Below are 23,366 nucleotides of genomic sequence, written 5' to 3'. Positions count from 1 at the left end.
TAATGTATATGCCTAATATTTACCTAATCTAGCATATACCTATATACATAATATATACACCTATATATATATATATATATATATATATATATATATATATATATATATATATATATATATATATATATATATATAGCATATATGTGTGTGAGTACACATATATGTGTGTATACATAATATATATAATAGGTACATAGTATTTTTTTATTTTATTGATTGACTGACTGCCTATAATAATACAAGCTATGAGGCCCTGGGCAAGTCAAAATCTTTCATGTTTGTCTAGGTAAATATATAATTCTCTAAATTACAAAAAACCTGCAGACCTGCAGTAGGAGAGAGAATTTTCTCATCTTGAAGTTCCTATGCAAATGAATTCACAAATGAAATTGCTATCCTAAAAGTAATTACTCTAAATATTACAAAGTTTGATAAAAGGTTATATTTTTATTATCCTATCTATTTTGCAATAAATAAATAAAATGCCTTTTTTAAAATATTCAGATACTTGGATAATGATACATTAAATTATCTGAAAAATTAATTATGAAAAATATCATTACTTATATTTACACTATCTACCAAGATATATACAGTTTTTAAAATAACAATCTATTTACTTTTGTTAGTTCTCATAAAAATTTATATTTTAGTGAAAGCAAATAGAATGAAAATTACCATTAAATTTGTTGTCCACTAATCTAGTCTGTAATAGCTGTTTTAACATTCCATAGGATTCTAATTCCTAATCTTCCATGCAGATGCTAAAGTACAGTTGTCAAACTCTGACATATCAGAAAGAAGTGAGCTCCCTTCCCTTGCATAATAGAAAAGATGTTAAGTACCTTATTGAAATGCACAGCAAATGCCTTTATCACTAGAGGGCTAAAGTAGATTTCAATACTATATTACAACTTACATGTATTATTACTGTCTAGCACATAAAGAAGAACAAAAAGTGTTTGGATTTTTTCTTTGCTTCCTGGGTAAATGTGCTGCTCCTTATTTTTTTTTTTTAAGAAGAGAATCAAATTATAATTATGCCAGATTTATTTATGTTACCATGAGGAAGACAGAAATTTATTTACATATTTAAATTAAATTGTTAACTCTTTCAATCCAGCTGCCACCATTATTTAAATTCTGTTGCTTTTATTCAGTACTTTGAAATTTCCATTGCCTCTGCATATATTTAGTATGTGTGTAGATGTTTATATTTATATATATATGCACATATGTATATATATATTCATCTCTATATGTATGTGTGTATAATAAACATCAAATTTGCCATTATTGTGCTCACATTATTAGTCAAGCAAAATCAGCTACTAATCCACTTAACAAAATCTTCCCAGAAAAACTTAAACTTATATGTGAAATTTGAGATTTTTTTTTTATTTCTCAAATTACTTTTTGCTATGGTTTCTCCTGAATTTCATCATAAGTCCTCTTTTTTCATTGCAGCCCAAATTGGCAATGTTCAGTAAATTGCTAGATTGAACTGAAACCAATTCTAATTTCAAGATCCCAATCTTCTGTTAGTCTCTTGACTGCTATCCCTACACTCTATGCAATTTTAATGAATTTTTGTCATCAATATGCAATATGGAATGTCTGTTAGTATTATAAATACTGACACAAGCTATAGTAGAACATCAATGTGTTTTTTTTTTATTTGCTTCCTTTATTATTTCTAAGAATCCAATAGTTGTATGGTACAATGATTTCTAGAATGAACTAAATAATAGGATTGCAATAATAAAAAAATAAACACATATATGAGTCTTTTGTACATTATACATAAGACATGGACAATAAAATTTATTTTTGATGCTATTAATAAGCAACAGAAGATGGTTCCCACCTAAAATTCAGAACAGTTCTGTACCTAAAATGTTTACAAGAGGATATTTTACATGGCTTAATGTAAATTAGTCAGAAATGCATAATTATACTAAGAAGAGATTTTACTTTAATCTGTAATTGAATAAAATAAAAGGTTGGAAATTTCAAGGTAGTAAATAACCATGGCTTGGTTGTTTTTGTCTCCTGTCATGAAATCTCTTTATTCCCCTGAACTTACCTAAATGCCTTGATATTTAATGAATTTGTAGAAATTCAGCATCATCATGTGCTGTGTGGAGATTCAAATTTCACAAGTAGAATCCACTTTCTGGTGAACACATTGCTACTTACAGTGCAGAACTTTATCAACTATATGAACAGTGCAATTTTGGAGATTGCTTAGTCGACATTTGTCAGAAAAAAGAAGTCTGGTTGTATGTATGTATATGTGTGGAATATGTGTCTTGTAATTAAGTCCTCTAATCATATGGCTTGAGACAAATTTGATAGTTATATAATCTGCAATGGACTTAGCCAGTTATAATTATAACGACTAAAATGGTAATGATAGTAATTATAAACTTTCTTCAATGATATTGAAATATCATTTGGATTTAATAAATATAAAATTCTTAATTCATTCATAAAGATAGAAAGTGAAAGTTTTGAGCTTGAATCCAAGTGTTTTTTTTAAATAACAATTTTAAAAATCGACAAATTGGTGCACATAAAAATATACATAAAACATATACCTATGGATATGATGAATGTGAGAAAATTAAATAAAATGTTTTTTATCTTTTAAAGTGACTGAAAAACAAAATTGGTATTTCAGTTGCAATTTCAGATAAAATCACATTCACAGAAATACAATTACAAGTCTTTAATATTCCTCACTTAGAAAAGAATAAATCTAATAGATTGTTATGGGCTAGAACTCTGAACTTGAAACAAAAGATTTTTTACAAGGTACTAATTCAGTGGAATTGATAGAGACAATAGTTATCTAATTTATCATGGTTCAGTATGATTGATTTAATTCTACAAGGAGATGTTATGGGACAAAACTTGAAACAAGATACTAAGTGGAATGGAGGAGACAATGGTTAAATCTAGTTTAGCATTGATTTAATCCTACAACAAATAACGGTTTCCTAGTGATATAATCATTGGTATATACTCAGTGTGGAACATCTAAGCTAGGAGCCTTAGCCAGGACATTCAGAGAGAAAGCAAAGGACTGTTGGTAGGAACTTAAGCTCTAAGAACCAAGGGGAGAAATTCAATTTGATCTTCGATCTTCCTGGTGGCTGGCCTGGCCTCCTGTACTTCCCCCACTAAGACCAAGGTCAGACTGAAATGCTCTCCAGAAAGCTGCCCAGTCTCAGGAAAGAGATAATAAAGGATTTGTCTTTAACCCCTGGCTATTGAAAATGATTACTGAACTGAAATGAAGCTTGCCTCCAGAGACCCCAAGAAAACCTCAACAAAGAACATTACATTTTAGAGAACATTACAATAGATAATAAGATAAATTGTGAATTTAAAATATTTGGGGGAGGGGGGGAGAATTGACTAACAAGAACTTTTAAAGGGAATATAAAGTAATGTAAATTATTATTGCCATGGCACACTTTCTTACAAAATTGTGTCAGGTGATAGAGCATAAAGGAGTAATAAATATGTTAGAAATAGTAAATATACCATACATACAGGCCATAATACAATAAAATAATAATTAACAAAGGAAATATGAATCAAATATATACTACTAAATGCAGTCTAAATGATACCCTGGGTAATAAGTCAAACAACAAATAATTAATTAAAGATAATGATAACAGTGGGACAATGTGCTAAAATTTCAAGGAATAGATTTTGTTTTTGAAAATTTATAATACTAAAAAATTATAATAACACAATAGGAAGAGAAAAAAACATACAATTTAAAATTGAAATCAGTAAAATCAATTTATAGGGCTAAAAATTTAATTTAATTTACTTATTATTGTTTATTAATAAATTAATAGTCCTGTATAGGATTAAAACATAACATGATAACTTCAATGTTTAAATATAGCCATACTCTCATTGATGTGTTTACTACTTTTAACTGAACAAATCACAACATACTCATACCTATGCATTCTTTGTAATTGTTATCTATGTATTTCTATAAATCCTTAATAAAGGTTCTATCCTATAAACTAGAAGACCTAATTTTATTTAACATTTAAATGATACAATTAGAGAATTGAGGCTTTCTCTTTGTGACTATATATATTATTGCCCTAACTCCTTTTTCTCTTATATTGGCCCTTGATAATCTCTCCACTTCTTATACTCAAATCAACACTGTGATAAATACACCTGGTTATATTCCCTATAATTTAATGGCTTATGTATCATTCCATTTGTTTTTGGGTCATCTGAAATTCATATATATTTACGTGTATGAATATATATTTATACATTATATGTATTTATGTATATATGCATACATATGCATAAAATTGAATTCTTGACTAGGGATTTTGAAAATGCCAGGTATTTTCACAAATGTTACCTAGGTCAATATTTTTGCATAATTTTAAGATATAGATATTGATTTATTAAATTAATCAGCAGTCCTTTCAACATAATGTAAGAATATAGATAATGCACTTGATTTATCCACCATATTTTTTAATGCTAGCCAAAATCTCATTTCAGTGATGGTTACTTTCAGTAAATATGTTCAGTGGTATTATGCAATGCCCACAGTTATTCCAAAGTAGGTAGACCCACTTGAAAAAAACTTCAAAATAGACACTTCATTTATAACAAAGGTGTCAAACACAAATCCTTCATACAGTTCATAATATATATATGTCAAGATTGTGTGTGTGTATAGATGTATGTATATATGTACATACACATACAATCTTATATGTGTGTGTGATATATTTATATTTATAACATATATGTGTGTATATGTGAGAATTGCTTTGTTCAAAGTCTTTAAGGTTGTGCTTTGTTATCCAAATATATATATATATATATTTTTTAATATTGAGCTGTGCCTCCAGAACAACCTTAATCCAACCCATTATAGATATGTGTACACACATATACACACATAACACACACACACACACACACAGGTATCTTAGATTCTCTAAATTTTTTAATTAGCTGTATAACTAAAATCTAATACAAAAAACAGTATAAATCTGTCTTTTCTTTCTCTTGTTTTCACTTAGGAGACTCTAAATTAATCTATGAACTCATAAGTATTTTATAAAGATGAGAAAGTATATGGTTGAAATGTTAGGAATATTTTTTGTTTATTCATTCTTTCTGTGTGTGTTTCTCTGCCTCACTGTTTATATCTCTGTTCCTGTCTCTCTGTCTCATTCTTTTCCCTCCCTCCTTCTCCTTCTCCTTCTCCTTCTCTCTCTCTCTCTCTCTCTCTCTCTCTCTCTCTCTCTCTCTCTCTCTCTCTCTCTCTCTCTCTCTCTCTCTCTCTCTCTCTCATTTCCCCACCAATGCAAACACAAACAATACAACACACAAACATAGACAGAGACATATACACATCTCTTTTACAAACCATCAGTGTTCTTTTCCATTCTTTCATCTTTTTTAGTGCTCTCTTTAAAATATCATGAAAATCTCTCCCTGAGAGTCATTAAATAGTATTTTTCCCACACAGATTTCTTTATCATGTATTTGGTCACATCAGACACTTTTTCCTGTCTTCTGAACTGCTAATTATAATTTCTCACCTTGAATATCAGGGACTAAAGCAATGTTGCTCCAAAATATTTGTCCATAAATAATGAGAAAAGACAAGTATAGAAGTTTTGCATGACAATTTGCTTTCTTCAATTTTGTCATATTCCCAGGATGATCCATTCTAATTGCTTGTTATATCATACATTTTGTGTACTGGCTTAGCTCCCCATCATCTTCTTGTTGTGCTATGGAACTCCTTTTTATAATGTTCCTTTCTCCTCCTCTATATTTTGTAAATATATATTTATTATCAAGAAGGGGTGCCCTTGGCAAATTGTGTTTCTATGAAATAAACAGATTATATTATCTATCAATGACAGTTTTGGAGAACTTTTGATATATTAATTATTGAATTTTTTTGTTTAAATTATCTGATTATAATGAGGGGCTTCCTATTTTCAGTTACCTTTTTTTTTTCCATACCTTTTTTTTTCCATCAACCTTATGGGACACAGACCATACCAAAATAAGGTCAAAATGGGTACATGATTTGGGCATATTAAGAATCAAATTAAGAAAGCAAGGGATAATATACCTTTCAGATCTGTGGGGAAGGATAGAATTTGTGGCCAAAACAAAACTAGAGTACGTTTTGAAATGTAAAATGAATAATTTTGATTATATTAAATTAAAAAGTTATGTACAAAACCAACACAGGAAAGATTAGTAGAGAAGTAAAAAATTAGGGGGAAATTTTACATACAAGGGTTCTGACAAAGGCATCATTTTAAATATATATAGAGAATTGACTTGGGGCAGCTAGGTGGCGCAATGGATAGAGGACCAGCCTTGAATTCAGGAGGACCGGAGTTCAAATCTGGTCTCAGACATTTAATACTTCTTAGCTGTGTGACCCTGGGCAAGTCACTTAACACCAAACTCAGGGAAAAAAAAATAGAGAGAATTGACTCAATTTTTTAAGAATATAAGTCATTCCCCACTTGATAAATAGTCAAAGGATATGAAGACAATTTTCAGATGAAAACATTAAAGCTATCGACAGTGAAATAAAAATGTTCTAAATCACTATTGATACGAGAAATTCAAATTAAAATAACTCTGTTTTTTAATGTACCACTGCATACCTTTCATATTGGCTAAGATGACAGGAAAAGATAATGAAAAATGTTGGAGGGGATATGAGAAAACTGGGACACTAATGCATTTTTGGGAGAGTTGTGAAATGATCCAACTATTCTGGAGAGCAATCTGTAACTAGGCCCAAAGGGCTATAAAACTGTGTATACCCTTTGACCCAATAATGCTTCTACAGGGTGTGTATCCCAAGGAAATCATAAAGGAGAGAAACAGACCCACATATATAAATATGTTTGTAGCAGCTCTTTTTGTGGTAACAAATATTTAGAAAATGACATCTACATTCCATAACTTTTTTTTTTTCCCAACCATGTCCAATAAATGAGTACAGCATTAGTTTTTATTTTTTTTTTTGCTATGACAAACAGTGTGGTTGTGAATAATTTTACCTCCTTTTTTGATTTCTTTCATGGTAATATTTCAAATTCATATCACTGGGTGAAAAAGTATGGACAAAGTGATTTCTTTTTACTATTGTTCCAAGTTTCTCCAGAATGACAAAATTTGCTTTAATAATGATGCCTTAATTTGCCTGTCCTCTGATAGCTCCTCCAACAATTGTTTTCTCTTTCATCTTTTCATTGGCTGATGAGCATGGAATCTCAGAGTGTTTTAATTTATAATTTTCTTGGGATTAGTAACATTTTTATGTGACTACTGATAATGGAAGTTAATTTCAAAATTTTCTATTCACTTTCTATTCAATTCTTTGAATTTAATTTCTTTGAAAATTCTTTGAATGATTTATTTGGAAAATAATCCTAGTTTTTATGTCAGTAAAAGTAGACATACATATGTGTGTAGGGTTGTATAAGTAGCTTGAATATCTGTTGATTAATTCAGTAGGATTATCAGTGAAATTTGCTATGAAGATTTTTTTAATTAAATATATCCCTTTTAACATTAAGTGCACTGAATTTGTTTTTTTCAGAGACATAACAACTTTATTATTTCAAAGTTGTCCAGTTTATGTTCTGTAATACTCCTTACCATTTGCTTATCCAAAAACTCTCTCCCTCTCTATGGTTGTAAAAGCTGTCTCCTTTCCTACTCCTCTAATTTGTTTATAATGTGTTTTTATAAATACATCAAGTATTTATTTGGAGTTTATCATATTATATGATGTGATATAATGGTAATAACCAAATTTGTTAAGCTACTTTATAATGTTAGTAACAATTTTGTTAAATAGTTGTTATTAATTAAGTAATTGGCATGTTTAGATTAAACAAAAACTATGTGATTGATGCATTTGGTTATGATGGTTATTGACCTAATTTTTTTCCACTGGTTAACTTTTCTTATTTTATAAACAATAGTGGATTTGTTAATTTATTTTTAGCTATATGTATTAAAATAAACAAATTCATAAAAGTAAAGTTTAATTAAGAAAACTCAGTGTTTTTTACATAATAAAAAAGTTAATCAGTGGAAAAGATAAGGTTAACAACCATATAGCATGCGTTGATTGACATTCAGTCTCCTTAGTTCTTTTTCTGAAGGCAGATGGCATTTTCTGTTCAATGTCTATTGAGATTGCTTTGAATCATTGAATCACTAAGAAGAATCATGTCTTTTATATGTGATCATCACATAGTCTTACTGTTATTGTGTATAATGTATTCCTGGTTCTTGTTTTACTCAGCCTCAGTTCATGCAAATTTTTCCAGGACTTTCTAAAATCAGCTTGTTTATCATTTTTTATAGAACAATAATATTCCATTACGTTCATATACTACAGCTTATTTAGCCATTCCCCAATTGATGGTCATCTACTAATTTTCCAATTCTTTCACAAAACTACTACTACAAATATTCTAGCACATGTGGGTTCTTTTCCCTCCTTCATGATTTCCATGGGATACAGACACAATAATGGCACTGCTGGGTCAAAGGATATGCACAGTTTGATAGCCCTTTGGGCATCACTACAAATTGCTCTTCAGAATGGTTGGATCATTTCACAACTCCACCAACAATGCATTAATGTCCCAGTTTTCCCAAATCTCCTCCAACATTCATCATAATCTTTTCCTGTCATCTTAGCCAATCTGAGAGGTGTAAGGTGGTAACTAAGAGGAGATTTTACGTGCATTTCTTTAATCAATAATGATTTAGAGCATTTTTTCATATATTTACAAATGGCTTCAATTTCATCATCTGAAAATTATTCATATCCTTTGATCATTTATCAACTGGGGAATGACTTGTATTCTTATAAAGTCCACACAGTTCTTTATATATTTTAGAAATGGCAAGGGCAGCTAGAGAAATGAGACCTTTATCAGAAATATTGTCTTTTTGTCTTTAAGGATTTTTCTCAGCTTTGTACTTCCTTTTCAATCCTGTTTCTCTAGTTCTTCTTTCAACATAAATTCCTTCCTTCTCAAAAGATATGATAGATAAATGATGCCTTGCTCTCCTAATTCTTTTATACTATAATCCTTTATACCCAAATAATGTACCGATTTTGACCTTATTTTGGTATGGGTGTGATCTGTCTCTGACATAATTCACTTAAACCTTTCCTTAGTTCAATTTCTCATCTATTAAATGACAGTGTTAAGTGGCCTAAGAAGTCCCTTACAGTTGTAAATCTCTGTGTCTCACTTGGATTGAAGAAGTAATTTCAAACCCTGAGAAGACTAAAAGCAGATTTTTCTCCAGATAAGCCCCCAAAAGTGATATAACATGGTCCCCATCATACAAGGCTCTCCTAGAAGAAAGTAAAAAGGATCTTAAAAGAGAGCTAGAAGAAAAGTGGAAAAAGGAAAGAAAAACATTGCAAGAAGGATTTGAAAAGGCACATAATGCATTAAATGATAAATTGATAAATGATAAACCTCAAAATCAAATGCAGAAAGGCAGAAATAGTAAATGCATTTTTTCAGATCACAATGTAATAAAAATTATATTCAATAAAAACAAAGGGAAAATAGAGCAAAAAGCAATTGGAAAATAAATAATCTCTTCCTAAAAATGAATGCATAAAACAGAAAATCATAGACATAATTAATAATTTCTTCCAAGGGAATGACAATAATGAGACAATATACCAAAATTTGTGGGATGCAGCCAAACAGGTAAAAAGGAGAAATTTTATATCTCTAGATGCTTACTTGGCTAAAATAGAGAAAGAGAAGATCAATAAACTGGGCTTGAAACTAAAAAAGCTAGGAAAAGAGCTTATTAAAAAAACTCCAATCAAATACAAAACTTGAAATTCTAAAAATAAAAGGAGAGATTAGTAAAATTGAAAAAAAACTATTAAATTAATAAATAAAATTAAGAGCTGATTTTATGGGGAAAAAAACAATAAAATAGATAAAACTTCAGTTAATTTGATTAGAAAAAGGGAAGAGGAAAATCAAATTGTTAGTCTTAAAAATGAAAAAGGAGAGCTTTCCACCAATGAAGAAGAAAATTAGAGGAATAATTAGGAGTTACTTTGCCCAACTTTATGCCAATAAATTTGATAACCTAAATGCAATGGAGTAATACCTACAAAAATATAGATTGCCCAGGATTAACAGAAGAATTACTTAAATAGTCCTATTTTAGACAAAGAAATAGAACAAGCTACTAACCAATTCCCAAGAAAAAATCCCCAGGACAAGACGGATTTACATATGAATTCTACCAAACATTTAAACAAAAATTAACTCCAATATTATATAAACTATTTGAAAAAATAGGGAATGAAGGACTCGTATCAAATTCCTTTTATGACACAGGCATGGTACTGATACCTAAACTAGGTAGGATGAAAACAGAGAAAGAAATTTATAGACCAATCTCCCTAATGACTATTGATGCAAAAATCTAAATAAAATATTAGCAAAGAGATTATAGAAAATCATCCCCAGGATATTACACCATGACCAAGTAGGTTTTAAAACTGGAATGGAGGGCTGGTTCAATATAAAGAAAACTATTAGCATAACCAAATTAACAAAAAGCATATGTTTATCTCAATAGATGCAGAAAAAGCATTTGATAAAATCCAATATTCATTCCTATTAAAAACACTAGAGAATATGGGAATAAGTGGACTTTTCCTTAAAATAGTCAGTATCCTCTATTTAAAACCAATAGTAAGCACCATATGTAAGGGGGATAAATTGAAACCATTCCCAATAAGATCAAGGGTGAAACAAGGTTTCCCACTATCACCATTACTATTCAATATTGTATTAGAAATGCTAGCCTCGGGAAAAGAGTCAAGAAAGAGATTAAAAGAATTAGAGTAGGTAATGAGAAAACCAAATTATCACTCTTTGCAGATGATATGATGGTATACTTAGAGAACCCCAGTGAATCAACTAAAAAGCTATTAAAAATAATCCACAAATTATGAATACATCCAGCCATTCTGGAAAGCAATTTGGAACTATGCTTAAAAAGTTATCAAACTGTGCATACCTTGTGATCCAGCAGTGTTACTACTGGGCTTATATCCCAAAGAGATTTTAAAGAAGGGAAAGGGACCTGTCTGTGCAAGAATGTCTATGGCAGCGCTCTTTGTAGTGGCCAGAAACTGGAAACTGAGTGGATGCTCATCAATTGAAGAATGGCTGAATAAATTGTAGTATATGAATATTATGGAATATTATTGTTCTGTAAGAAATAACCAGCAGGATGATTTCAGAGAGACCTGGAGAGACTTACATGAACTGATGATGAGTGAAATGAGCAGGACCAGGAGATCAAATATATACACTTCAACAACAGTACTATATGATGATCAATTCTGATGGGTGTGGCCCTCTTCAACAATGAGATGAACCAAATCAGTTCTAATAGAGCAATAATGAATTGAACCAGCTATACCCAGTGAAGAACTCTGGGAGATGACTATGAACCACTACATAGAATTCCCAATTCCTCTATTTTTGTCCGCCTGCATTTTTTATTTCCTTTGCAGGTTAATTATACACTATTTCAAAGTCCGATTCTTTTTGTACAGCAAAATAACTGTATGGATATATATATATATATATATATATATATATATATATATACATATATATATATATATATATATGTTGTATTTAACTTATACTTTAACGTATTTAACATGTATTGGTCAACTTGACATCTGGGAGAGTGGGTGGGGGAAAGGAGGGGAAAAGTTGGAACAAAAGGTTTGTAACTGTCAATGCTGAAAAGTTACCCATGCATATATCTTGTAAATAAAAAGCTATTTTAAAAAAAGAAAAAAAAAAAAGAAATAAATTCACTGGCCTCTGGAAAATAAAATAAAAATAAAAATAATCCACAACTTTATCAACGTTGCAGGATACAAAATAAATTCACATAAATCATTAGCATTTTTATACATCACTAACAAAATCCAACAGCAAGAGATACAAAGAGAAATTCCTTTTAAAATAACTGTCAAAAGGATAAAATATTTGGGAATCTATCTGCCAAGGGAGGGTCAGGAACTATATGATCAAAACTATAAAATATTTTCTATACAAATAAAGTCAGATCTAAGCAATTGTAAAAATATCAAGTGCTCTTGGATAGGTCCAGCAAATAGAACAAATATGACAATACTACCTAAACTAGTCTATTTATTTAGTGCTATAACAATCAAACTCACAAGAAACTATTTTATTGACCTAGAAATAACAACAACAAAATTCATCTGGAAGAACAAAAGGTCAAGAATTTAAAGGGAATTAATGAAAAAAAAAATCAAATGAAGGTGGCCTAGTTGTACCAGATCTTAAACTATATTATAAAGTAGCTGTCATCAAAACCATTTGGTCCAACTAGCTAAGAAATAGACTAGTTGTTGATCAGTGGAATAGGTTAGGTTCACAGGACAAAATAGTCAATAACTATAGCAATCTAGTGTTTTACAAACCCAAGGACTCCAGCTTTTGGGATAAGAATTCACTATTTGACAAAAACTGCTGGAAAAATTGGAAACTAGTAGGCAGTAACTAGTCATTGACCCACACCTAACATCGTATACCTAGATAAGGTCAAAATGAGTTCATGATTTAGACATAAAGAATGATACTGTAAACAAATTAAAAGAACATAGGATAGTTTACTTTTCAGATGTGCAAAGAAGAAAATAATTTTTGTCCAAAGAAGAACTAGAGATCACTATTTGTAACGTGCTCTCCTGGCAGTTACAATTACTAGTCTGTCCTAGACCCACCAGAGTACCTTTGACCACTGTCCTCTGCAGTGTGAGCTCTACCCGGCTCGCCTCCTCTGAGGCCTTCTAAGGTCTCTGGCCACAATCTCTTGAATCTATAGCTTAGTAACCGGTAGCGCACTCAAGAACAACCACATGTAATCTTAAAAGCCTTTATTATACCTACTCACATAATGCCCTAACTGATGCCCTGACTTGTTGGTTCCCTGGTGAACACCTGGTCAGAAGACCCATGTGTTCACTACCAAAACCCTTACCTCTTTCGGCTACCCATCTTGGCTTGGCCACCCAGCTGGGGAGCCAGGGTGAACAGCAGGAGGTTAAAGAGGGCGGTTGCTGCCTGCAGTGGGCTTATATAGGGCCTGTGAGGTCACACACACAGCCAATCAGCGAGAGAGTCACCCATTACAAAACTATCTCAATATGGCCAGGATCCCGCCCAAGGGCAGTCCTAATATCCACAGAAATTACTTCTGGGCCTCAATCCCGATGCACTGTGTCCGCCCATTTAAAGGGCCCTTACAATTCCCTTTCTCTTGTTTTGCGGGAACCGCACATCTCACCAAGCTAAACTTTTAGCACCAGCTATAGTTCACTTGGTCCATGAGATGACAGAGTGTTATGCCCAAGGAGGTACAAAGCAGCAGATCAGTAAACAGAAGTATGACAATGAGAACCAGGCTCAACAGTGGCCCAAATGTTCAACCCATTCATCAAAGTCATACTCGAGATAATAGGCCAAAGAGATTGGATGCCAATGAGGTAGGATGTCAACACTGAGGTGGGAAGTCAACAAGGTAAAACATCACAATTCTAGTTAACAAATATCAGTAGGTAGGTTGTCACAATTCTAGTTACATTTATCACAGTTCTAGACCAATTCTAGTTTCTTACAATTTTCTGTTGCACTTTTCACACTCCTAGAACAATTCTAGCTTATCACAATTCTCAATTGCACTTGTCACAATTCTAGAACAATTCTAGCTTATCACAATTCTCTATTGCACTTTTCACAATTCTAGAACAATTCTAGCTTATCACAATTCTCAATTGCACTTGTCACAATCCTAGAACAATTCTAGTTTATCACAATTCTCAATTGCACTTTTTCACAATTCTAGAACAATTCTAGCTTATCACAATTCTCAATTGCACTTGTCACAATCCTAGAACAATTCTAGTTTATCACAATTCTCAATTGCACTTTTTCACAATTCTAGAACAATTCTAGCTTATCACAATTCTCTATTGCACTTTTCACAATCCTAGAGCAATTCTAGCTTCACAGGTGCACATAAGCAAAGTCATGTCCAGTAACATTGTCTCAATAACAACGGCAGGTGGGTGTGTTGGTTTTTCACCCACTAATTTAAAAGCATAGTCCTTCAATAGAAAGCATAGGGCAAAGCCTCTTCCCAGGCCACCATATGGCAAGTGGCCACGGGAGAAGCAAACAGGCCCATTGTCCATTTACAGTCTTTATATTGCATATCACCCAAGACAGTCCATTTCAGCTGCAACACTGGAACTGTGTCTGGTGTCTCTGGTGTCACGGTCAGGAGGGGCATCGCTGCCATCAGCGTCTGAAGGGCTGCGGACATCTGGCTGGTCTCTCTGGACTGTTGTCTGGTCCTTCTCTTGGATCCCCAGGTTACAAATGTCTCTGGTGGGGATGAACTCTACTGCTGGATCTGCACCTAGGAAGGAATGTCCCCGGGGCCCAACTTGGGCCTTTCCAAATGCCATCCAGGCCTTTCCACATCACAGTGGAAACAAAGTTGTTGTCAAAAAGATTAACAAGTCAGACAAAAGTCAGTCTGTCACTTAGCTGCACTTTCTGTGTATGCCCGAAGTGCATTGCTAAGGTAAAATGCAAAGAATTTAAAAATGTAAAACCAAAATAATTTAAAAGTGTAAAAACGAAATAGATCAAAAATGTAAAACCAAAATAACTTTAAAATGTAAAATCAAAATACTTTGAAGATGTAAAATCAAAAATGTTTAAAAATGTAAAATCAAAATTTAAAATTGTAAGCAATCACATATCCCAAAATTCCCTTCTCTTGTTTAGAAGAGAAGATCTTGGGGATAGTCTGTGCAGTAATGACTTTACTAGAACACTCGGCTATATCCCTGAATTCTTTTGCCTAAAAATCAAAGTTTGAGTTTCTGATACCGAATTGTACTCCAGGAGTGTGAATCAATAAATCTGATATTACTTTTCCTCCTGGGTCAAAGATCACACACTGTCTATTTATTCTAGTGATTAAAACAGCAATTTTCCAACCCATTCTAGACATAGACACTGTTTTATAAGTACCCGTGGGGGGTTGGGAAATCAAGCTCACCTGTGGAAGTGGAAAATCCACGAGGTAAGAAAAGAGGAGTTCCAACTCTCCAAAGACGATCCTAGCAGTTTTAAAAGTATAAAACTCCACTCTCTCTAACTGCAAGATCTTATCCCTGTAAGGTTTCTTAGAAATTAACTGAACTGTATTTTTAAAACTTTTCTGATTATACTCAATACCCCACAATTCCTTTTTGCCTTGGGGCATAAAGCCTACTCCTGTCCTTTGAAAGGAAGACACAGGAGTTTTGAATGGATTAATGGGCAGTGCTGATAGTATTATCACCCTTCCTTTTCCTCCTCCCCCTTCTCCCTTGGCCCAAGAAGGTGAGGCAGAGGGAAGAAGAATTGGAAAATTCCCCAAAGGCTGATTTAAAATCAAACCTGAGCTTTGCACATAAAAAGAACTAAACTTCTCAATGGAATAGTAATCAATACATTCCTTAAAACAACAATGCACAAGGTAAACCAACAAAACGCTAAGAAGAATTTCTACAACTTTAGTCCATGTGGTTCGTTTATTTCCTTCCTTAGTTTCAGCCACTGGTTTGAACTCTTCCTGTTCTATCTGTATTAACCTAGCTTTTTCTTCTTTCTCTATCTCCATCTGTAGTTTAACCTGCAATTCCAGCAACTCTTGCTGTGGCATTTTATACTCTATACTGTCATACAAACACATTAGCTCTAGGTTGCTCCCTCTCCGAGCTATATTTACTGGGTGTGGGGATAGCCTTCTGGGAGCTTGATTACAAGCTTCCTGCTGTTCTTCAGTGGCGATCTTTGTTAAAAGATCTTCCATCTGGCTCTTTAACCTCTTTATATAATAAGCATTATGTTCACCTGTGTCCTTGAGTCTGATCCCAGAGTTACCTGGGTCCATATTGCTTCTCTGTCTTCCCTCTTAAGTGGCGTTTCTACCGGATCTTTCAGAATCTTAATTCTGAATATTAAATATTTTCAAAACCTGATAATTCCTGATGCGTCCACCACGTTGGGCGCCATTTGTAACGTGCTCTCCTGGCAGTTACAATTACTAGTCTGTCCTAGACCCACCAGAGTACCTTTGACCACTGTCCTCTGCAGTGTGAGCTCTACCCGGCTCGCCTCCTCTGAGGCCTTCTAAGGTCTCTGGCCACAATCTCTTGAATCTATAGCTTAGTAACCGGTAGCGCACTCAAGAACAACCACATGTAATCTTAAAAGCCTTTATTATACCTACTCACATAATGCCCTAACTGATGCCCTGACTTGTTGGTTCCCTGGTGAACACCTGGTCAGAAGACCCATGTGTTCACTACCAAAACCCTTACCTCTTTCGGCTACCCATCTTGGCTTGGCCACCCAGCTGGGGAGCCAGGGTGAACAGCAGGAGGTTAAAGAGGGCGGTTGCTGCCTGCAGTGGGCTTATATAGGGCCTGTGAGGTCACACACACAGCCAATCAGCGAGAGAGTCACCCATTACAAAACTATCTCAATATGGCCAGGATCCCGCCCAAGGGCAGTCCTAATATCCACAGAAATTACTTCTGGGCCTCAATCCCGATGCACTGTGTCCGCCCATTTAAAGGGCCCTTACAACTATTGATCATAAAATAGGTAATTTTGATTATATTAAGTTAAATAGTTTTTGTATAAATTAATTGAGACAAGATTAGAAGGAAAGCCATAAACTGTGAAAACATTTTTACATTCAAAGGTTCTGATAAGGGCCTCATTTCCAAAATATATACAGAACTGACTCAAATTTATAAGAAATCAGACCATTGTCTAATTGATAAATGATGAAGAATATGAACAATTTTCAGATGAAGAAATTGAAACTATTTCTAGACATATGAAAAGATGCTCCAAATCACTATTGATCAAAGAAATGCAAATTAAGACTACTCTATGATACCACACCCCTCAGATTGGCTAAGGTGGCAGGCAAAGATAATGATGAATGTTAAAGGGGATATGGGAAGACTGGGACACTGATACATTGTTGGTAGAGTTGTGTAGAGCTCTGGAGAGCAATTTAGAAATATGCTCAAAAAGTTATCCAACTATGCATATTCCAACTATGCATACCTTTTGAACCAGCAGTGTTACTACTGGGATTATATCCCAAAGAGATTTTAAAGGAGGGAAAGGAACCCTCATGTGCAAAAAATGTTTGCAGTGGCAAAAACCTGGAAACTGAGGATGTTCATCAACTGGAGAATGGCTGAATAAATTGTGATATATGAATGTTATGGAATATTATTGTTCAGTAAGAAATGACCAACAGGATGATTTCAGAGAGGCTTGGAAAGACTTACATGAACTGATGCTAAGTGAAATCAGCAGAACCAGGAGAGCATTATACACAGCAACAACAAGGCTATGCAATGATTAATCCTGATAAACATGATTAATCCTGATAGACATGGCTCTCTTCAACAATAAGCCAATTCAAACCAGTTCCAATTGTTCAGTAATGAAGAGACCCATCTATATCCAGAGAGAGAGGACTATGGGAACTGAGTGTGGACCACAACATAGCATTTTCATTTTTATTTTTTTCTGTTATTGTTTGCTTGCATTTTTGTTTTCCTTCTCAGATTTTTTTTCTTTCTAGATCCGATTTTTCTTGTACAGCAAGATAAATATATGTATTGTATATGTATATGTATTGGATTAACATATATTTTAACATATTTAACATGTATTGAACTAACTGCCATTTAGGGGAGGGGATGGGGGGAAGAAGGGGAAAATTTGGAACAGAAGGTTTTGCATGGGTCAATGTTGAAAAATTACCCATGAATATGTTTTGTAAATAAAATGCTATAATGAAAAAAGAAATATGTAAAGTGAACTGAATTTAAAACTCTGTAAACATTATTTTTTATCATTAAGAAAAAAACATACTTAAGCAGCTAATTATAGATATTTTTCTTCATTTTCTTCTACTTCTGTACCTTCAAATAATACAGAACTTTTTTTTATTTTATGAAGTAGACAAGTCTTTATGGGAGAAAGATAGGTGTACATCTGCCATGATAGCTCTTTTCAGTGCCAGTATCTCTACTGTGGGAAGACCACAATCTGTTGACTCTATTTATATTTTAAATTGAATGCCTAAAAAAAAGTGAATTTACATGGTAAAATATTCTAAAATTAAAGGAAAAAAGACAGAAAAAGTAAGATTTTCTTAACAATATTGAAAAGGATAATAAAATTATTTATATTATTATCATCATTATTTCTATCTCTAATGATGGTGAATTTAATAAAATATAAGCTATCTCTGAGACTATTAAAATATAATATACTAGTAGAATACATCAGATCAGAGAGATAGAGTGATAGGATAGTAATAAACATCAACAAAATATTCACCTTATAATCCAGAAACCCAAAGGAAAGATGATCAGGTACTCTCCAGAATATTTAATAATAATGAAGAGAAGAAAAGGGAAAATAATATGGGACATAATAATGTGGGACAGCCCACATAGTAGTCTTAAAAAAGTGAATGACCATTTCCTAACAGCAACTATAAGGCCAGCATGTAGGCAAATTATACTTGTGAAATCTATAGGATATCAGTCTTTGCTAAGAGGAGAGAAACTAAAAGTTTTGACTTGGCTTGCTAATAATTTAAGCTTCCTGGAGGCAATTGAATCACAATGTGTGCTTTATTCTGAACTTCATTGTGCCCAATTAAGAAGGATTTGTATGGAGAAGAAAAAAAAAAAAAACAGAAGGGAAATTGGCATGTTTTAAATATAATTTCAGAGTTCAAAATGAAGGGAGTAGGAAGAGGAAGAGTCCTGGTGACAGTTTGATATTTATCCTAGTTTCTTTACCAGAAAGAATGTACAGGTTAAAAAATGGTTTGCTGTGATATAGCCAAGTATGTTGTATAAGGAGTAGATGAGAAGAAGAATATCAGGAAGAGAGATGAAAAGATTTTACAAATGATCTATATTTAAAGAAATTGGACTTAATTCCAGTTTGTAACATTTGAGAGGTCCTAAATTAAAAACAAAAAACAAAAAACAAAAAAAAAAAAAAAACAAAAAAAAAAACTGGGGGTTCTTTAGCCTTCATTAACGCCTTTGGGAAAGCAGTGAAGTCTATGAACTTCTCAAAGGAACTAAATTATATTGGAAAAAATGTTTTTGTTTTGTTTTTAATTCACAGACCTCCAGATTAAAAAATCTCTCATTTAACTTAAATGAGAATTAGTTTTCTCATCTAGGATAATAAGGGGATATTTATACTTAAACTTAATTACACTTTAGTTTAAATTACACTTAAAGGGCTGTTATAAGGAAAGCATTTTTATAATCTTTAAATAACAATAAAATTTAGTTTAATATACATCCACTATCAAGTTTTAGGCTATGTAGCTGAGAAAAAATATTCCCCAAAGAAGCTTATGTATCATAGGAAAGACACGAGATAGAGAAAAGCAATTAGAAGACAATTTACTGTTACTGTTCTGTCATTTCAGTTGTGTCCAACTCTTTGTGACTTTATGATCCATAGTACACCAATACTGTCTATTGGGTTTTCTTGGCAAAGATGCTGGAGTAATTTGACATTTCTTTCTCCAATGGATTAAGGCAGACAAAAAGCACTGACAGTAAGATTAAGAAGGACCTCATAGAGGCAGTGGTAACTAAATAGATTATTGAAGGAATCTTGGAATTATAAGAGATGAAGGCAACAAAAAATTGAAAAGGACAGAGTCTTTGCAGTCATCTTACACCTTACTCCCCACAATATATTTTTCAGTCCATTGACACTGGCCATCTTGATATTCCACAAACAAGACACACCACTGCTTGATTTCACAAATTTTCTCCAGCTATAGCCTATACCTTTCCTGGATTTCTTTAATTACCACCTAAAACTACCTTTTGTGGAATATTTAAACAACTTATTGACAAAGTCTAGAATTGGGGTACCTAAATGAAATTAGGCTTTAATTGAGGTTTAGTGGCAGTTCGAGGTACAGGGAGTCAAATAGAGCTCCCCTGCAATCCCTTTGGATTCGGCACAAGGATATGGAGCTAAATGAGGTCTAGTGGCAGCACAAAAGTTCCCTGTAAAGGAATTTACAGACCCAAAAACCTAGCTTGATAAAAGAGGTTTATTATGGGGTTGGGAAGTAAAGTTAAAGTTAGTAAAGTTGAAGGTAGAGATAAGAGGGCACCAGAAAAAGTGTTCCAATGGGCAGATATCCTTGGTGCCAGGCATCAGGCTGCCATGTTTGGGACCTCTGCAAAGAGATGGCTCCAGTCTAGCTCTTTTATAATAGAGGACTTGGGCTACAAGCTGAAGGGAGCTTGTGGATGGAGTCCCAGGTTGGTTCTTGGCTGGGTTAGACTTTGAATTGAATTCAATTGATTTTGGGACTGAGCCGTCCCCACCAAAATAACAAAGATGAAACTGTGCTTGGGGTGGAGTCCCCTCCCTGAGTCGGAGGCAAAGGAGGTTTTCTCCTTTAAGGATTTTTCAGAGTTTTGGAGTTTCTTCTTCATTATTATCAAAAAATAATAATAATAATAATTTATGACATTATCATAAATTGAAATTATGAGATTATCATAAACATGACATTGTCATAAATTAATTGCCAAAGGATCATATGAATTAATAAATGAATTCTATCAAACATTCAAAAAACAATTAATTACCATAAATATATAAATATTAGTACAATGGCTACAGCAATATAACAATGTATTAGTACAATTGAAAATTATAACTAGGTTCAGTTTATTCCAAGTAAACAGAATATTTTTAGTCTTATAAATTTGAATCATTACCTTATATATTTTGTGAATAATATCATTATCTGAGAAGTTTGCTACAATTATTTTCTCTAGTTACTAGTTTCTTCTAGCTAATTGTTACCTTCTAATTTTCCTCCATTATTTATTGAAATAAAACATTTAAAATATTATATAATTAAAATTACAAATTTTATTTTACATGTTCTTTTTTATTACTTGTTTGGTCATGGACAAGATTTCCTCTCCATAGGTTTAAAAGATGATTACTTTTTTACTTCTTTAATTTCTTTTTTTTCCCCTTAATTTCTTTATGATATGACTTTTATGTCTAGATTATTAATTTGTTTGGTACTTATCTTGGTGTATATTGTAAGGTGAGGGTCTAAACTTATTCTTCCAAGATTTCTGTTTTGTTTGCATTTTTTTAGTATTTTTTTTTTCAGTTATATGTAAAAAAAAAAAGTCTAATGTTTATTTTAAAATTTTCTTCCTCCCTCCCTATCTCTCCTACCCCCATTAAAAATGCAAACAATTTAATATGGATTATTCTTATGTAGCTATGCAAAATATTTCCATATTACTTATGCTTTTAAAAATACTAAAAAAAAAAAACACCTCAAGGAAAATAAAGTTTAAAAAATAATAATATGCTTCAATCTGTGTTCAAACATGATCAGTTCTTTCTCATGGGAGAAAATTTTCTCAAATAGTAACTTCTCCCAGTAACTCTGAGTTTTGATGCTCATCAAACTCTTTCTTGTTGTTGAGTCTTTTTAATTATTAACCTCTTTGAGGTTTCATTACAAAGATACTGGAATGAATTGCCATTTCCTTATCCAGCTCATTTTACAAATGAGGAAACTAAGGCAAACAGGATTAAGTAACTTGCCCAGACTTGCACAGCTGGTAACTGTCTGAGATTAGATTTGAACTCAAATATTTCTGATCTCAGGACTGGGCCCTATCCACAATGCTACCTATCTCCCTCTAAAAGGAACATATATGAAAGATTCATGGATAGAGATATGAACATCTGGAAAACACAAACATGTATATTAAGGAGCAGTCAGTCAAAGAGGTAATAGAAAAACCGAGAGAGCAACATCATAAAGAGCAACAAACACTTTAAAGATAATGGATTTAGGGAGAAGTTGGAGAAAAGTGTCAGACGTCACTGAGAGGTCAAGAAGGATATCTACTGAGAATAGTCATATGATTAGACAATGAAGATATAATTAATAACCAGATTAAGGAATCCTATAAGCATATACAGGGCAGCATAGAAGAAAGCAGACCAGGCCTGGGTTCAAGGAGACTCATTTTCCTGAGTCCAAATCTGGCCTCATACACTTATTAGTTGTGTGACTCTGGACAAGTCACTTACCCTTATTTGTCTGTTTTCTCATCTGTAAAATGAGCTGGAGATGGAAATGGGAAAACCACTGCAGTAATTGTCAAGACAAGTCTAAATGTGGTTAAGAAAAGTCAGACATGATTGAAACAACTAAATAATAACAAAAAGAATACACTAAATTATTTATATTGAGATGCATATTCTTATGGAGAATGAGAAGTGATAGTTCCTGGAAGTTCTGCCATCATTATCTGGTTAAGTGTTCAACCAAGAGATGAGACTCAGGTTTTGCCACAGTATGGCTTGTACTTCCCAAGTCTGAAAAAGTCATATTGTTAAAACCACTTAACATCCAAATACAATAAAAAATAAAGGAAATGAAGTGACATCAAAAGCAAGACTCTCACAGTATTCTTGAAACTGGACCTACTACTTCCTGCTTCTTGTTTTTTTTTTTTGTTTGTTTATTTGTTTGTTTGTTTGTTTGTTTTATTGTTGTTTTGGGGGGAGATTATTTTTTGTTTTTGTTGTTTTTGAAAGCAGGAGAATTATTGAATATAGGCATGTCTATTAGCCATAATAAGGACACTGAACATAAAGCAACAAATATTAATGATGAGGAAAAGTTAAGATTCAGTGCAAAATAATAAATCAAAGACTAAAAGATAGGCAAAGAGTTGAAAGGGGAAAAAATTAAGTACTACAGTGTCTAGATCACCAGCCTGAAATTAAAAAAAAAACAAAAAAACCTGAGTTAAAATCCAATCTTAGAGCCTTAAAATTTCAAATAGGGTCATGAAGAGTCAGACACAATTAAAATAACTGAATAACAGCAAAGAATATAAAAAAACAGGATTACTGAGCTTCATGCACTATGATATATATGTATATCATATATGTATATCATATATGTATATATACATATATATACACTATGATATATATATATATATATATATATATATATAATAGAGGCCTTTTTCTAAGTCTTTT

The sequence above is a fragment of the Sminthopsis crassicaudata genome, chromosome 1 (genome assembly GCF_048593235.1).
Source record: "Sminthopsis crassicaudata isolate SCR6 chromosome 1, ASM4859323v1, whole genome shotgun sequence".
Taxonomy (NCBI): Eukaryota; Metazoa; Chordata; class Mammalia; order Dasyuromorphia; family Dasyuridae; genus Sminthopsis; species Sminthopsis crassicaudata.
The sequence above is the reverse complement of the archived record's forward strand: the minus strand, read 5'-3'. Positions refer to the sequence as shown.